We start from the raw sequence: 18,840 nt of genomic DNA on the forward strand, positions 1-18,840 counted from the left end.
TCTCCCCGTTTCCAGCTTCAGAAAAATACAAAAAACAAACAAACAAAAAAGAGGCATCTGTGTGTCGAGAAGATTTTCATCTCTTCTTGGTGGACAGAATCTCCACTAATTTTCACAGCCTGATATTATGTGGATACCTTTTTCCAGCTGCGGTGCTCTGGGCTTGGGAACCTGGCTTAAGGTTGTGACCCCATGCTTCTTTCACACACCAAGCTGATATTCTACTGTTGAGCCAACTGGGCAGGACCCCATGCTTCTTGTGGGCAACCTTTGCAGCTGAGACATCCCTCTGGAAAATCTCAGCTGCTGCTCATGGGAGTGGGATGAGTTCTTTTTCTCTTTACCCTTCTTACCAGTATTGATGTGGCTTCTTTTGTAAATGCTTGATTATAAGGTTTTTCTTCAGCTAGTTGTTAGTTGGTTATTCAGGTTAATTGCTCTATATTTTAGTTGTAATTCCAGTTTGGCTGGGAGGAGGTGAGTGTAGCCTCCACTTAACTGTTGCCACCTTAGGTCTAACCCACATATTCATTCTATTTATTCATTCTGTTCTATGCTAGGCACTGTGCTAGGTATGGGGACTTTGACGGGCATGATTTTTGCGCTCACAGAGCTTATAATTTAGGAAGGACAAAAGAGTACCAAAAAGGAATTACACTGACTATTAGGTAACGAGTATTTTAGTATCTATTGCTGTGCAGAAACCACCTGTTAGATATGTTTTCTTTCAGTACTACCAAGCATTTCTTCAATTCTCAGCATATACTGACTAGGTGCTGTGCAATTTGACTGAGTTCTGATACAGTCTACCTGTGGAGATAGCATGAGATCCCACTGGTTTCAGGGCTTAGTCCCACAAAACTACAACCCCCCTGCCTTCACAATGCTATTCAAATATTCAAGTTGTCACCTGTGCTTCTGACTAACTAGTGATAGATGAGAGGGTCCTATGACTCTTCTGGGTTTGATTAATTTGATAGAGCAATTAATAAAACTTAAACATTTACTTAGGTTTTCCTTAAGTAATTATTAAGTTTTCCTTAAGTTTATTTATTTATTTTTTATTATTTTTTTTAAACAGAGTTGTAACTGTTACAACCCTTGAGGATTTATTTATTTATTTTTTTTAAATTTTTTATTTTATTTTATTCATTTTAGAGAGGAGAGACAAAGGAAGAGGGAGAGAGGAGAAAGAGACAGACAGAGAAGGTGGGGAGGAGCTGGAAGCATCAACTCCTATATGTGCCTTGACCAGGCAAGCCCAGGGTTTCGAACCGGCGATCTCAGCATTTCCAGGTCGATGCTCTATCCACTGCGCCACCACAGGTCAGGCCCTTAAGTTTATTATAAAGGATACTGGTGAACAGCAAGATGAAGAGGTATGTAGGGCAAGATTCAGAAGGGACCCAAGTGTAGGAGTGTCTGTCCCCATGGAACTGGGGTGTATCACCCTCCTGACATAAGAATCTGTTCAAGCTGGAAACTCACCATATCTTCTTATTCAAGTGTTTTTACAAAGCTTAATCTGTAGGCCCCCTTCCACCTTCCCATTTCCAGAGGTCAGTGGATAGAACAGAAAGTTCAACCCTCTAAACTCTCTCTCTCTCTCTCTCTCTCTCTCTCTCTCTCTTTTTTTTATAGGGTCAGAGAGAGAGAGAGAGATAAACAGGAATGGAGAGAGATGAGAAGCATCAATCATCAGTTCTTCGTTGCGACACCTTAGTTGTTCATTGATTGCTTTCTCTCATGTGCCTTGACCAGGGGGCTACAGCAGACCGAGTGACCCTTTGCTCGAGCCAGCGACCTTGGGTCCAAGCTGGTGCGCTTTTGCTCAACCAGATGAGCCTGCGCTCAAGCTGGCGACCTCGGGGTCTCGAACCTGGGTTCTCTGCATCCCAGTCTGACGCTCTATCCACTGCACGCTGATCCACTGGTCAGGCTCTCTTTTTTAATGTTTATTGATTTTTAGAGAGAGAGAAAGAGAGGAACATCGATCTCCTGTATGTGCTGATTGGGTATTTAACCTGCAGTTTCTGTGCTTTTGGATGATGCTCTAACCAACTAAGCTTTCCAGCTAGGGCAACCCTCTAATCCAGTGTTTCCCAACCTTTTTTGTGCCATGCCCCACCTTAACCTTTCTAAAATTTTTATGTCCCCCCCTGTGTAACATACATAATTTTTAACATTAAAAAATTGATTAGTTTACTTAATAAACATAAATGATAGGTTCTAGGAAGAAATCACTATGAAATTGTTAACAAAACACAGTAAGTAAAATTTCAAAACATATAATGAAAAACAGAAATTTAAATTCCAAATAATTTTAATACAGATTTTTCTATATTAATTTATTATTTTAATTTAGTGTGATCCTTGCGCTTGCTGCTTGCTGCACAGAGATTTTATATTAGGTTCCAATTTGGTTAGCTTTAGTCTCAAGTCTCCACGTTGTGTTATATCCAGCCGACTTCTTTTTTTTTACCAGTAAATCATTTACAGCACTAAATCCACATTCAGCTAAAAATGAAGATGGAAACGGTAGCAATAGTTTTCTTGCACATTTGGTTGAATTTGGGTATTTGATTTCTATTTCCTCACAAAGCCATGCCATCGCTCCTTTGATATTAAATAAAGCTTTAACTGACTCATCATTTTGCAATTCTGCGAGTTCTTCTTGATACTGCATATTTGATATATCAGACAAATCCACTAACATTGGCTGCATCATCCATGTTGGGAAATCAATTTGTTTTAAATCAGAAAATCTTTCTTTTAAATCAGCCGATAGAATATTCAAATGATTGACAATAACAAGTAAAGCGGTATCAGTTACTTCACATTTTTGGAGCCAATGAAACTGTTTAAAGTTTCTGTTGTTAATATGTTTCTGACATAACTCAATATTGGTAATGAAACCAAATATCTTTGCTTTTGCATCGACAGGAGTTTTATTTGTTCCTTGAAGTTGCTTATTTAATATATTTAGTTTTTCAAAGATATAGGCTAAATAACTCACAAATGCTTTACCATCTATTGTTAACAGATACTTCATTTCAGGTTTGTCGCTTAAAAAATCACTAAGAGTATCAAACAGTTCCATAAATCTTTTCAAACAGTTTCCTTTAGATAGCCATCTTACTTCAGTATGAAGTAAAAGTCTCACATGGTCTTCATTTTGTTCTTCACAAAATAGCTTGAAAAGACGCTCACATTTGGCACTAGCTTTAATAGCATTAACACACTTTATTACTGTATGTAATACTTCATTCAGAACAGGCAAGATGTTTTTAGCTACCAAGTTTTCCCTATGAATAACACAATGCACAAGAATCATTTCTGGATTCGCATCTTTCATCAATTTTAAGCAGCCATTTTTCTTGCCCATCATATTGGGAGCACCATCTGCAGCACAAGATGTTATATTTTTCATTGGTATATCATTGACATGTATATAAAACAAGTAGTTTTTAAGCTTATTATATATATCTTTGGAGGTAGTGGTGCTTTCTAATCTTTTACAGAACAACATTTCTTCAGCAAAATATCCTTTATCAATATATCTTACGTAAGTTATCAATACTGCCTCACTGTCTCTCAAAGTTGATTCATCCATTTGCAAGGAGAATTTTCTTGTTTTCAGCTTTTCAATAAGTTGTTTTTCAATATCCTCACTCATTTCATCTATTCTTCTGCTAACAGTATTGTTACTGAGTGGCATAGCTTTTACAGCTTTGTCATCTTTTTCAAGAACCGTTTTAAGAAATGCTGATATTGACGGTTTTATTAAATTCTCTCCTATAGTGTGATTTTCTCTAGTTTTAGCGATGAATAAAGAAATTTGATAACTAGCCTCAAGAACACGATTATTAGTTGAAGTATGAGCAGTAAATAGAGACTTTAATGTGACATAGAGTGAACATATACTAAAAATTCATATTTATTTAAATGTATATAACACATTTACTACACTACCACCGCAAATCAAAAGGTATCTATATTTTTTCCACTTGACAAAATTTTCTGGAAAGTTATGCTTCTAAAATTAAAATTGTCGTGCATGCACTATTATAGCCCCAATAATATTTATAAAATATTATTGCTTTCTAGCCCTGATGCAAGAAGTACTTAATAAAGAGTTTAATATTGTCGGCCTAGCGTGTGGAGGACCCGGGTTCGATTCCCGGCCAGGGCACACAGGAGAAGCGCCCATTTGCTTCTCCACCCCTCCGCCGCGCTTTCCTCTCTGTCTCTCTCTTCCCCTCCCGCAGCCAAGGCTCCATTGGAGCAAAGATGGCCCGGGCGCTGGGGATGGCTCTGTGGCCTCTGCCTCAGGCGCTAGAGTGGCTCTGGTCGCAACATAGCGACGCCCAGGATGGGCAGAGCATCGCCCCCTGGTGGGCAGAGCTTCGCCCCTGGTGGGCGTGCCGGGTGGATCCCGGTCGGGCGCATGCGGGAGTCTGTCTGACTGTCTCTCCCTGTTTCCAGCTTCAGAAAAATGGAAAAAAAAAAAAAAAAAAAAAGAGTTTAATATTGATAAAAATAAAATCAAATACTTACCAATTATATCTATACTATATATATATGTATATTTATTAAATCAACGAGCTTTTACAACAGTTTTGACTGACACTTATTTCAAATTAACACCAACTGAATGATGTGAAACACTACAGAAGTTGCGATGGGCCAATTAGGTGAGAATAACTGCGTTGTTTAGCGAGTTTTTAAAACGTCCGGGGTTCCTGCGGCAGATGGCACGCTCCGCGGTGAACCCAGGATGAAGTTTACTTGACGATGCCAATCACCCAGTTGATATTTTGGTCTCGTCAAACGAAATTATACTTAATAATTATTTACCGCAATTATTTAAGAATTGCATTTTTTGTTAAATTTGGCACCGATATCTAGCATTGCATTTAAATGGCCCGGGGTGAAAGAGTTAAAGTCGTGTTGAGTCCATTTTCAAATTGCCCCCCTTAACTATCGAATTGCCCCCCTGTGGGGCGTGGGCCCCACGTTGGGAAACACCGCTTTAATCTCTTATTCCTGGTGACCAGTTCCATCCTGAAGCTATCTAGGAGCACCTCATTGGTTTAAACTAAAAGGGGGCTTCTTATGAATGACAAAAGCACTCCTATCACTCAGAAATTTCAAAGATTTTAAGAGCTGTGTGCTTGAAATGGGGAAGAATAAATATGTATTTCTTACTCTAAATCACAGTATCACACCACTTCAGAATTGTGGCTTAAAACAGATAGACTTATTTCTCATGACCCTGAATTCCAGGGTTAGGAATTTGGATAGAGCTCATCTGGTTCTTTTTGCCCAGTGTGATTCTGTAGGAGTCATTGATTTGTCTAGTGGTTGGCCTGGGCTCAAGGATTCAATAGGGTTTCAACTCATTGATCTGGCACCTTGATAGTTTTCCACGTGGCCTCTTTCCTCCAAGTAGTGTCTTATTATCCAGGACTTCTTCACTTGGTCAAGCTCTCCTGCAGGACATCTTGAATTTCTTTACAGCTTGGTTGTTGGCTTCAAGATTGAAAGTGGAAGTTTCCAGGCTTGGAACTGGTACATCATTGCTTCTGCTACGTTTTGTGCTCAAAACAGTTCATAAGGTTGGCCAAGATTAAAGGGAAGAAAAATACGTTCTTATCTCTCTCTTTTTTTTTATGTGACAGAGAGATAGAGGGACAGATGGGAACAGACAGGCAAGAAGGGAGAGAGATGAGAAGCATCAGTTCTTTGTTGCGGTACCTTAGTTGTTCATTGATTGCTTTCTCATATGTGCCTTGAGGGGGGGGGGCTACAGCAGACCGAGTGACCCCTTGCTCAAGCCAGCGACATTGGGCTCAAGCTGGTGAGCCTTGCTCAAACCAAATGAGCCTGCGCTCAAGCTGGCAACCTTGAGGTATTGAACCTGGGTCCCAGTCCATTGCTCTATCCACTGTGCCACCACCTGGTTAGGCATGTTCTCATCTCTTGGTGGGTAGGGTAGCATGAGTGGATGGTAGGAAGAAATTGATGGCTACTCTGTTTGGAGATAATCTATCACAGGCAAGTAAACTAAGTTAGTTATAGTCCTGATTTGGGACCAACTGTGGCAGTGCAGGGAAGTCATTAGCACTTGTGTTTGCCATGTGAATGGGAATGGGCCATCATGAGACTCCTTTTTTTCTTTTCTCAGGTATGTGGATGAAAAAGGGGCCACATAGTAAACCTCCCAAACTCAGGGGAGGCCAGCATGGCAGGCCCTACAAGCTCAGAGACTGAAAGTAACCACACAGGATGGTCTGAACATACAAATTCCTAACTAAAAGCGGATCATGGTGGGTAGTCACATCCTAGGCCTGTAGCTTCCGTGACAAAGGTCAATCTTTACTTTAAGTGAGCCTGTCTTTTGTCTTTTTGCACGTAATATAGCATACCTTTGGAATATATCAGAGTAATTCTCTTTTTCAGACCCCTCAGGGCACACTCACCAAACCAGAGCATGAGACCACACAACCTCTCATTGTATCTTGGTTCCTGAATACCATCTCTGTGTACTGTAAATGTTAACTATTCTGTACTCACCAATGTGGAAGTATGTGTCTCTCTCTATTTTACTCTTTATTCAATCTCAGAGATTTCCCAGCCTTGCTTTTTACCACCCCCTTAATTGACTACCGATGAATTTCATGTAACCACCCCCTTACGTCTGCTTTTATTCTAGTGTATAAAATAAGGTGCAAAACTGACATTCTTGGGTACATTTTCTCAATTCATTGAGATTTTGTTTCTTGACAGTTGTCGTTAGTTTGGTTCAAATAAATGCATAACAATTTTCTCTAGCCCTGGCAAGGTATATCAGTGGATAGAGCGTCATTTCCAGTGTACCAAGGTCGTGGGTTTGATCCTGGGTCAGGACACATGAGAAATAGCCAGTGAGTACACAACTAAATGGGGCAGCTAAGTAAAACAATGTGTTGATGCTTCTCTCTCTCTCTCTTTCTTCCCTCCCTCAAATCAATGGAAAAATTAAAAAATTTTCCTCTGCGGATTTGGACGTTTCTTTTTTATATCAATAGGTGTGTTTGTGTCACGTTTCATGTTTGACAAAAGGGAATACACAGTCACATTCTCTGTTGATTATATATTTTTAAGATTTATATTCTGTCCTAATTGCCAGAAAAAAGTAATTTACTGTGGCATCTCTTATTTTCTGATAGTTAATTTTTTTTACTTTGACAGAGTTGATAGTTTTGTGGGATAAATACATAGTAGCTGAATTTATGATCTAATTTCAGTTGGTACTTTATCAAATTTAGTGATCAAAGGTTCTAAAGTCCCTTTTTCTTTCAAAAACTATGTAGATAAAGGTCTGTAAGGGAAGGAGTGAGAATTTTTTTCACTTTTTTTCCTCAGTCTCATTCTTTAATGTCTCCTCCACCTTTGAGGAGATGAACATTAAAATTGTAAAGCAAGCAGATTCCCAGTTGATACTTTAAGGCAGTGAAACATTGATTGAAGGCCTAATACATAAGAGACTAGTACATAAAATAGGAGAGAGACTATAAGAGGTTTCATTTTAGGCATTTAGGGAGTTTCCTATTGTAATTTCAGAATCTAGACTCTCTTGGCCTAGCCTGTGGTGGCGCAGTGGATCAAGCATTGACCTGGAATGCTAGAAGGTCACTGATTCGAAACCTTGGATTTGCCAGGTCAAGGCACATTCAAGAGGCAAGCAATGAACAACTAAAGTGAAGCAGCTATGAATTGATGCTTCTCTCTCCCTAGCCTTCTTCTCTCTGTAAAATCAATAAAATTATTAAAAAAAAAAAAAAGAATCTAGACTCTTGAGCTAGAATGCCTAGGTTTGGATTCTGAATCCACCACTGATAGTGTGACTTGTTCTCTTGGGATCTCATGTACCACTGTGAGGATTGTAAGTGAGTTACTTTATGTAAAGTACTAAGAACAGTGCCTGGGACATGAAAAACACTGAAAATATTAGTTATTATCTTAACCATTGTCTTTTTTTTTTTCTAATGACAATGGTAAGATTTTTTTTTTCTTTTTGTATTTTTCTAAAGCTGGAAATGGGGAGAGACAGTCAGACAGACTCCCGCATGCGCCCGACCGGGATCCACCCGGCACGCCCACCAGGGGGTGACGCTCTGCCCCTCCGGGGCGTCGCTCTGTTTCGACCAGAGCCACTCCAGTGCCTGGGGCAGAAGCCAAGGAGTCATCCCCAGCGCCTGGGCCATCTTTGCTCCAATGGAGCCTCGCTGCGGGAGGGGAAGAGAGAGACAGAGAGGAAGGAGAGGGGGAGGGGTGGAGAAGCAGATGGGCGCTTCCCCTGTGTGCCCTGGCCAGGAGTCGAACCCGGGACTTCTGCACGCCAGGCCGATGCTCTACCACTGAGCCAACCGGCCAGGGCCGATAATGGTAAGATGTTTAAATGAACTGGCTTAGAGACCTCTGTAGTGGACAGTCTCAATTTGCCTAGAAGAATTTGTCTTTAATTTAATTTTTATTATTGCCATTTTAACTTTTTGTTACAGAATGAAGTCATTCTAATACAAGTGTTATAATTAAATAGTGATCTTTTAATCCTTGTGGTAATCTCATATACATACTATGTGGACAATGGTCCTCCCCATATCCATGCTTTTGTTTTCTATGCTTTCAGTGACCCATGATCAACCACAATCCAGAAATATTAAATGGAAAATTCCACCCCACTTTACCTTATCACTTAGATATATTATCATCTCATATCGCAAGAATAAGAAGGATGAATACAGTTCAGTAAGCTATTTTGAGAGACACCACATTCACAACTTTTATCACAGTCTATTGCTATAATTGTTTTATTTCATATTATATAGTTGTTAAACTCATATTGTGCCTAACTTATAAATTAAACTTTATCATAAGTATAGGAAAATACATATAGTATATAGGATTTGGTACTATCTATAGTTTCTTTTTTTTATTCATTTTAGAGAAGAGAGGGAGAGACGGAGAGAGAGAAGGGGGGGAGGAGCTGGAAGCATCAACTCCCATATGCGCCTTGACCAGGCAAGCCCAGGGTTTCAAACCGGTGACCTCAGCATTTCCAGGTCGACACTTTATCCACTGTGCCACCACAGGTCAGGCGGTACTATCTATAGCAGGGATCCCCAAACTACGGCCAGCGGGACACACGTGGCCCCCTGAGGCCATTTATCCGGCCCCCGCCGCACTTCTGGAAGGGGCACCTCTTTCATTGGTGGTCAGTGAGAGGAGCATAGTTCCCATTAAAATACTGGTCAGTTTGTTGATTTAAATTTACTTGTTCTTTATTTTAAATATTGTATTTGTTCCTGTTTTTTTTTTTTACTTTAAAATAAAGTATGTGCAGTGTGCATAGGGATTTGTTCATAGTTTTTTTTATAGTCTGGCCCTCCAACGGTCTGAGGGACAGTGAACTGGCCCCCAGTGTAAAAAGTTTGGGGACCCCTGATCTATAGTTTCAAGCATCCACTAACCCCCTGGTGGAATCAGCTGTATTACATTTTAAAGATGAGGAAAGTGAAGTACAAAAGGTTAAATAACTGATCCAAGAAACCAGGAAACCTTCATACACTGGGAAAATGAGTTGGGATTCAATGAAGCCAGTATAATTTTAGGGCCCAAATATCACTATACTATCAAATTATGGATAAAAAATAACTATTACTTAAAATTTCTCTATCTAAATTTAACCACAATTAGCACTTGTTAATTTAACCACAATTGGCATGTTCTGGGTTATTCTCTAGTAGTGTTCACAGTAGATACACGGTTCAGGTAATAGTTATTCTACTTTCAGGTATGTTTGACTTCAGAATGTTACCTATTTATAGTTTTAGATTTGTGACATCTTGCCCCAAATGCCCTGCTTTTCTCTTATTAAATTGATTTGTGTTTCTTATTGTTGGGCAAATGAGTTGTAAAATCTGTATTTTCTGGTTTTGTTCACTCTTTTCGTTTAAGATGGCGCTGCCCTTTGCCCAGGTGATAATATTAATGCCCTTCTTGCTTGGTTATGCTAATGTGTGCTAGAGGAAGAGGTTGTCCCGGGGAAAGGTTTTAAAAGGAGGAGTTAAGAGGCCATTTTAGAGAGACCACGTTGTTCCAGGGATAGAGTGGTCACCTACTTGTAGAGAGGGTGAGCCCATGCTGTAGCAGGGCAGAGAGAGGCCATGTGGAGGAGAGGAGGCAGCCAAAATGGAGGCAAAGAGGTGGGAGCCGTTGATTCTAGGACAACCCGGATGAGTCAGTGGCTTTGGGTGCCCTGAATGGAAAGGGAAGTGTTTCCCGCTGTGTGTATTTACTCGCTTTCCGGGTGCAAGCTAGGATTAAAGGAAAATGGACCACCAGCTTTTGGCTCAGTTGTTTCTTTACGATGGATCTGAATCAAACCTGAAACCTGCGTTGGCCAGGCGGCTTTGATGGTGGCCGCAAATACTGGTTTTACACTCATACTTTTTTTAAAAAATTGAGTCATGTTTCTCATACATTTTTTAAAAAACATTTTATTTATTTATTTTAGTGTGAGAGAGAGAGAGACAGAGAGAGACAGAAACATCAAGTTGCTCCTATATGTGCCCTGACCTGGGATTGAACCGGCAACCTCTGCACTTTGGGAAGGTGCTCTAACCAACTGAGCTATCCAGTCAGGGCCTGCTTTTCTAAGTTCAGTCTAATTTAGGAGTCAGGAAGAAGCTGTATAGAGGCAGGCATGGCTGCTGGCTGGGGTGCTCACCTTTTGGACTTGGATTTTATAAGGTATCATTTTGAAGTGTCCGGAAATGCCTTATAGAAAGTCCTATTAATGAAAACAAAGCTGACAATTATAGAACACCCTGTGTATTTCCATCTACATGCAGTTTCTAAAGAGTACTGGACCACTGTTAGGCCTCCAATGAAAGTACTTACGTTACATAGTTAATTTTCTAGTTGGGAGACTTTACTTACACAAATGATTCTAGATTTAGTATATAAAGGTTTTTTCTTTTAAAGCATTAACCTTGAATCGAATCTAATATGTTATGGAAAATATGTTGGTGTAACATAACTGATTCAGTGCTTAGACTTTGTCTACATGGGCACAGTGAAGTGGGGAGAGGTGCAGATACTCTAATGAGGTGATTGCACTCCATGAAGTAAGTCCCTTCCAGGTCTAACAGTTTTCTGATTCACACCCCTGGTATGCTAATGGAAGGAAAGATCGCAGTCTAAATTATTAGCTAGGTTGCAGATACAGCTCTAAGTTGTTGGTTCTGGTTCTGTTTTTGAATTAACTTGCCTTACGTACAGGTTGCCAAAGTCTTATTTGATTATTTTGCCATATAAATATACTTTATTTTCCTGAGTACATTTACTTGTTGTCTGGTAACAGCCTTTGAAATGTTTTTTTAGAAACCTGCTGTACTCTTCTAAATTTGTGGCATCTAGGGTTTCTGGGGTTGTATTGTTTGGTGAGAGAAACTGTAGTGAACCCCAAAGAGGATTGAATACTAATGACAACAATAACAGCAACGTTGTTAAGTGCTCCACCACTCTTTTTACTGGAGCCTCACAACAATCTGATGAAGCAGATACGTTTGTGATTCTTATTTTAGGGAGGAGGAACTGAGTCTCACAGAGGTTAAGTAACTTGCCCAAAGTCATAAGTTAGAAGACGGAGCAAAACTGCTGGCATAAGATGAACAAATTGCAAAGAGAACCTGTAAATTCAACTTAGTTCCTTCTGGGTTGTGGCATACTCTCTAGGTTAGTTTTTATTAGTAGTTGTTAAATATAATTATATCCTAGAATTAAGCACAGAAAATCTTTAAAGGTGGTTTGTCTTCCTAGCTTTATAGAGTGATCAGTCATGTTATGGAAGGAGGGATGGAGATGATGTAGAATCTTGGCATTTGTGTTATGTATACAGGGTGGGCAAAAGTAGGTTTATAGTTGCGAGTATGTGAAATGCAGAGTTTATTCTTGTACCATTATTCATTAATTATTGTATTATTTTCCATATGAATCCCTGTAAACCTACTTTTACTCCACCCTGTATATCCCAGTTCTCTCTTTTTGGTTCTACTTGCATAAGGCTCTTGTGATTGAGAATTGATTTTGGGGACTGTGTAGTTGCTTCACAAAGACTCCATAGCACCTTTGTCTCAGTTTGGTTTAAGGGACAGATTGGGAAACTTGTTTCTTCCTCCTTTTTAAATAGAGGAATGAAAAACACACTTGCACTTCCTCAGCTACAGGTCAGTCTGACTTCAGTTTGATTTACCTCCTTTTGTTCTTTATTGAGAACCAAGTAAACACTCTTCTCAGGTGGCTATAAGGAGTATATCAGGAGAGAAGTCCCATATCTTTTTAAAGAAACGCAGCAAATATTTTTCTTCAAACAAAAGAAAAAGTGTGCAATTGTTTAGTCCCTTTGACTTCTTGTCATCAGACTTTCTCTTGTGAACTTTCAGTGTGTTTAGGTCCCTGGGAATTGATAGACAAGCTCTTTGGTAATCCTGAGCTTTAGTCTTTTAGTTTCTTGATAACTGGTATTTATAGCAGCTCTTTCCTTTTCCTTCTGATACCTGTAGGCACTCCAGATTGCATCACAATTTTCTGAATCATGATGTTTGTGACCTATATTTTCTTCCTCTTGAATTATGTGAAGTCAGAGGTCAGATTTATTTTTTATTAAGGAATTAGACTGCTCCTGTTTTCACCACATGTTATAAGATTATAAATGGTTTAAATGCATTATCTTTGAAAGTACTTTTTATTTTTTTTAGAGAGAGAGACAAGGACAGACAGGAAAGGAGATAAGAAGCATCAGCTCATAGTTGCAGCACTTAAATTATTCATTGACTGCTTTATTATAAGTGTCTTGACCAAGGTCTCCAGCTGAGCCAGTGACCCCTTGCTCAAGCCAGTGACCTTCAGGCTCAAGCCAGCAACCAAGGGATCCTGTCTATGATCCCATGTTCAAGCAGCAGCCCAGCACTCAGGCCAGCAGCCTTGGGGTTTTGAACTGGGTCTTCAGCGTCCCAGGCTGATGCTCTATCAACTGTGCCACCGCCTGCCTGGTCAGGCATTAAATATTTCAAAAATAAATTTTTAATAGGTAATACATTTCAAAAATAAAAAATGACAAACAGGCAAGATGCAAGTCTTGCTTCCATCTCTGTGTCCATTTACCTTGTTTCTTCAGTCCCTAATAAGTGACTGTTGATCCCTCCCCCCTTTTTTTGTGACACACAGAGAGAGAGAGACAGGAAGCGGGAGAGATGAGAAGCATCAACTCCTAGTTGTGGCATTTTAGTTGTTCATTGACTGCTTCTCATACGTGCCATGACTGGGAGCTCAAGCCAAGCCAATTACCCCTTGCTCAAGCCAGCAACCTTGGGCTTCAAGCCAGCGACCTTTGGACTCAAGCCAGTGACCATGGGATCATGTTGATCCTACACTCAAGCTGGTAAGCCAGTTCTCAAGTCAGATGAGCCTGCACTCAAGCTGGTGACCTCAGGGTTTTGAACGTGGGACCACAGCTCCCAGGTTGATACTCTATCTACTGCACCACCACTAGTCAGGCTAATTTCTCATTTTATTTTATTTTATTTTATTTTATTTTATTTTATTTTATTTTATTTTATTTTATTTTATTTTATTTTATTTTACAGAGACAGAGAGAGAGTCAGAGAGAGGGATAGATAGGGAGAGACAGGAACGGAGAGAGATGAGAAGCATCAATCATTAGTTTTTCATTGCGCGTTGCAACACCTTAGTTGTTCATTGATTGCTTTCTCATATGTGCCTTGACCATGGGCCTTCAGCAGACCGAGTAACCCCTTGCTTGAGCCAGCGACCTTGGGCTCAAGCTGGTGAGCTTTGCTCAAACCAGATGAGCCCGCACTCAAGCTGGCGACCTCGGGGTCTCAAACCTGGGTCTTCCGCATCCCAGTCCGACGCTCTATCTACTGCACCACCGCCTGGTCAGGCCTAATTTCTCCTTTTAATCAAAAGGTAGTGTTACCATATATATATATATTGTTCTGAACCTTGCTTTTTCTTATTTTAAAAATGCATCTTGCCTGACCAGGCAGTGGCGCAGTGGATAGAGCGTCGGACTGGGATGTGGAAGACCCAGGTTTGAAACCCCAAGCTCATCAGCTTGAGCCCAAGGTCGCTGGCTCAAGCAAGGGGTTACTTGGTCTGCTGAAGGCCCATGGTCAAGGCACATATGAGAAAGCAATCAATGAACAACTAAGGTGTTGCAACGTGCAATGAAAAACTAATGATTGATGCTTCTCATCTCTCTATTCTTGACTGTCTGTCCCTGTCTATCCCTCTTTCTGACTCTCTCTCTGTCTCTGAAAAAAAAAAATGCATCTTGGAGATTTCTTGTTATACCAAGAGAATCTTACTTACATAGTTTAGTCATCTAGTCCCTTTTAAATGAACACTTGGGTTATCCCCAGTTTTTGCTATGACAAGCAATAAGACAAAAAGTATTGAAGGCCAAAGAGGAAGTATTCTAGAGTTCTAATTCAATTGAAAAGGACCCTTAATTTTTAGAAACCTAAACGTTCAGTGACAACCAAAAAGTGAGTAATTAGCATGCCTTAGATTGGTATTTTATGCACATATTTTATAACTTTTAGAAACAGATTTTTTCATTGGCAAACACACTCATATTTTAAAAAAACGTAACAGATAACAAGAACCTTTTGTAAACCCAAGCAAAACAAAACATACTTTCTGGTAATGACTTTAAAAGACATTACTTAGGCCCTGGCCGGTTGGCTCAGCGGTAGAGCGTCGGCCTGGCATACGGGGGACCCGGGTTCGATTCCTGGCCAGGGCACATAGGAGAAGCGCCCATTCGCTTCTCCACCCCCCCCCCCTCCTTCCTCTCTGTCTCTCTCTTCCCCTCCTGCAGCCAAGGCTCCATTGGAGCAAAGATGGCCCGGGTGCTGGGGATGGCTCCTTGGCCTCTGCCCCAGGCGCTAGAGTGGCTCTGATCGCGGCAGAGCGATGCCCTGGAGGGGCAGAGCATCACCCCCTGGTGGGCAGAGCATCACCCCTGGTGGGCGTGCCAGGTGGATCCCGGTCGGGCGCATGCGGGAGTCTGTCTGACAGTCTCTCCCTGTTTCCAGCTTCAGAAAAAAATACAAAAAACCAAAACAAAACAAAAATAAAAGACATTACTTAAACTTAAACCAGTAGTAATATCAAATGTTTCATAGACCACCTGATTCTAAAAACAAATCTGTAATCGCCTGACCAGGTGGTGGCGCAGTGGATAGAGCGTCGGACTGGGATGCTGAGGACCCAGGTTCGAGACCCCGAGGTCGCCAGCTTGAACGCGGGCTCATCTGGTTTGAGCAAAAGCTCACCAGCTTGGACCCAAGGTCGCTGGCTTGAGCAAGGGGTTACTTGGTCTGCGGAAGGCCCACGGTCAAGGCACATATGAGAAAGCAATCAATGAACAACTAAGGAACCGCAACGAAAAACTAATGATTGATGCTTCTCATCTCTCTCCGTTCCTGTCTGTCCCTATCTAACCCTCTCTGTGACTCCTGTCTCTGTAAAAAAATAAATAAATCTGTAATCTTTTTTATATTTTATTATATATATACAATATATAAAAAGATATAAAAATTGTATATATATAAGTATCAGGTCCACTGGAAAGTTCTGTCCGTTTCTATCACAACAAGTTTTGACATGTAAGCACATGTTTATTTGACGCATGTGTGCCTCTCTATTTTTATCACTTAATGTATACATACTGACGTAGCAAATTAACTAAAACAAAGTTGATTCACGTTAGTCTTATGTGTGAAGCGATAGTGTACTCATGGCTACTGATGAAGTTCATTTACACCACTGTAATTTTTACGAATTTCAACAAGGAAGAAATGCTACAGAAGCATGTAGAAATTTATTGAAAGTGTTTGGTGAAGGTACAGTTTCTGATAGGACATGCAGAAGATGGTTTGAAAAATTCGAAACAGGTGATTTCGACCTTTCTGATAAGCCACGTTCTAGGTTACCATCTTTGATTGATGACGATGTTGTTAAGACTATATTGGAGCAAGATCCTTTTCTGACAACATCAGAGATCGCAGAAAGGCTTAATTCAGCTCAGCAAACCATTTCGGACCATATTCGGAAGATAGGATTGGTGTGGAAATATTCAAGATGGGTGCCACATGAATTAAGTCAGAAGAATTTGGATGATCGAGTCATCATATGCACATCTCTGCTTGCTTGGAACAAAATCGAGCCCTTCTTGAACCGTATGATAACTGGGGATGAAAAGTGGATTACCTACGAAAACAGGAAAAGGGCATATTGTGAACCCGGAAAACCTAGCCCTTCCACCTCTAAACTAAATTTGACTCTGAATAAGAGAATGTTGTGTATATGGTGGGACATTCGGGGACCAATACATTATGAGCTTTTAAAACCGAACGAAAAGCTCAATTCGGAGAAGTATTGTCAGCAACTGGATAATTTAAAGACAGCAGTCCAAGAAAAGAGGCCGGCGATGTTCAATAGGAAGAGTATCATACTGCATCATGATAATGCCAGGCCACATGCGGCTTTGGGGACTAGTCAAAAAATTGCAGAACTAGGCTGGGAAATTCTGTCGCATCCACCTTATTCTCTGAACTTAGCACCCTCAATAGTATTATAATTGAGAGAACCATTGAGTTGTCAGCATTCTTCAGAATCTATATAGGCCAAGTAGTATTACAATAGAAAACTGTCTTTTTTACTGGATCATAAGCATAAATGGACCAATCAGCCAGAATTCACCCCAGAAGGCTATCACCAGGAATGAAGGCAATGCCAACCATTCTAATAGATGGAGCTCCATAACCAGATAGGTACTTTAATTTACCAGAAATCAGAACACAGAGGTATACCTCTAATTTTTATATGGTGCCTTGCAGCCTGGGAATTAGTACATATCCAGACCAGAAACACACTTCTCAGTTCAGTCTCAAGCGACGTGATGGAGGAAGCTGGCAGGCAGAGACAGCTAGATTCCCCTGAGTAAATATGTACCAGGCAGCTGCAGGTGAGTTCAGTGTCAGCAAACCAAGAGGAACTTATCAGAGGTCCCACAGTAGTCCCACCAGAGTCACTAGAAATTGACATCAGAACAAGCCAGACCTCATGCTGCCATTGCTGTAGAGCTCATATAATTATTAGTAATGGTGCAAAGGGCAAAATCGTGCAGTTAGTCACATAGGCAAGAGATGGTGGGTTGTCCTTTTTTTTTTTTTTTTAAAGAATTTTTTTAATATTTATTTATTTATTTATTTATTTACAGGGACAGAGAGAGAGTCAGATAGAGGGATAGATAGGGAGAGACAGACAGGAACGGAGAGAGATGAGAAGCATCAATCATCAGTTTTTCGTTGTAACACCGTAGTTGTTCATTGATTGCTTTCTCATATGTGCCATGACTGCGGGCCTTCAGCAGACTGAGCAACCCCCTGTTCGAGCCAGTGACCTTGGGTCCATGCTAGTGAGCTTTTTGCTCAAGCCAGATGAGCCCGCACTCAAGCTGGCAACCCCGGGGTCTCGAACCTGGGTCCTTCCGCATCCCAGTCCGACGCTCTATCCACTGCGCCACCGCCTGGTCAGGCGGGTTGTCCTTCTAAGGTAGATCAGCATGCTCTTTTCTTGACATAGATAAACTATGGCAAGAATCTCAGAATTACTCCTATGCCTTAACCCAGAAAATTATATTTCTAGAAATTTATCCTAAATAAGTTATAACCACAGCCTGACCAGGAGGTGGCACACTGAATAGAGCATTGATGTGGGATGCTAAGGACCGAGGTTCAAAACCTGGAGGTCGCCGTCTTGAGCATAGGCTCATCCAGTTTGAGTGAGGGCTTGCTGGCTTGAGCAGGGGGTTGCCAACTTGAGCATGGGATCATAAGAAATGACCCCATAGTTACTGGCTTAAGTCCAAAGGTCACTGGTTTGAAACTCATGGTTGCTGGCTTGAGCCCAGGTTGCTGGCTTGAGCAAGAGGTCACTGGCTAGGCTGGAGACCCCTGGTCAAAGCACTTACGAGAAAGCAATCAATGAACAACTAAGGTGCCACAACTATGAGTTGATTCTTCTCATGTTCTCCTTTCCTATTTGTCATTTTTCTTGCTAAAAATTTTTTTTAAATAAAAATAATATAAAATAAAAAGCATGTGTTGTAAATATAGAAAGAGAAACAGAAACACAACCAACCAAAATAAAACTTAAGGCCATTCTAGAATAAAAGAGACTAAGGAGACTTGGTATCCAAATTCTTTGCTGAGTCATTTTTTAAAAAAAATTTTAAGTTATTGATTGATTATTAGAGAGACAAAGAAGGAGAGAGAGAGAGAGAGAAGCATTCATTTGTTGTTATACTTAATTATATATTTATTGTCATTTCCCCTATGTGCCCTGACAGGTTTTGTTTTTGTTTTTGTTCTTTTTCAGAGAGAGAGAGGGACAGACAGGGACAGACAGACAGGAATGGAGAGAGATGAGAAGCATCAATCATTAGTTTTTCATTGCGCGTTGCAACACCTTAGTTGTTCATTGATTGCTTTCTCATATGTGTCTTGACCACGGGCCTTCAGCAGACCGAGTAACCCCTTGCTGGGGCCAGCAACCTTGGGTTCAAGCTGGTGGGCTTTTTGCTCAAACCAGATGAGCCCGCGCTCAATCTGGCGACCTCGGGGTCTCGAACCTGGGTCCTCTGCATCCCAGTCCAACGCTCTATCCACTGCGTCACCGCCTGGTCAGGCCTGACAGGGT

General features: G+C 40.8%; 1 protein-coding gene across 18 annotated transcripts in view; it reads left to right on the top strand.

Moving 5' to 3' along the window:
- Window positions 1-18,840, top strand: part of AMBRA1 (autophagy and beclin 1 regulator 1) — a 229,519-nt gene that overhangs the window by 43,162 nt on the left and 167,517 nt on the right. For 7 of the 18 annotated variants that reach the window (XM_066362220.1, XM_066362213.1, XM_066362239.1 and 4 more), the window contains one exon: window positions 6,188-6,329. The exons of the other annotated variants lie outside the window; for them this stretch is intronic. The gene's annotated coding sequence lies outside the window, so the exon portion shown is untranslated. The remainder of the gene's footprint in view (window positions 1-6,187; window positions 6,330-18,840) is intronic. 18 annotated transcript variants of the gene reach the window in all.

This window comes from Saccopteryx leptura, chromosome 1, assembly GCF_036850995.1.
Source record: "Saccopteryx leptura isolate mSacLep1 chromosome 1, mSacLep1_pri_phased_curated, whole genome shotgun sequence".
Lineage (NCBI taxonomy): Eukaryota > Metazoa > Chordata > Mammalia > Chiroptera > Emballonuridae > Saccopteryx > Saccopteryx leptura.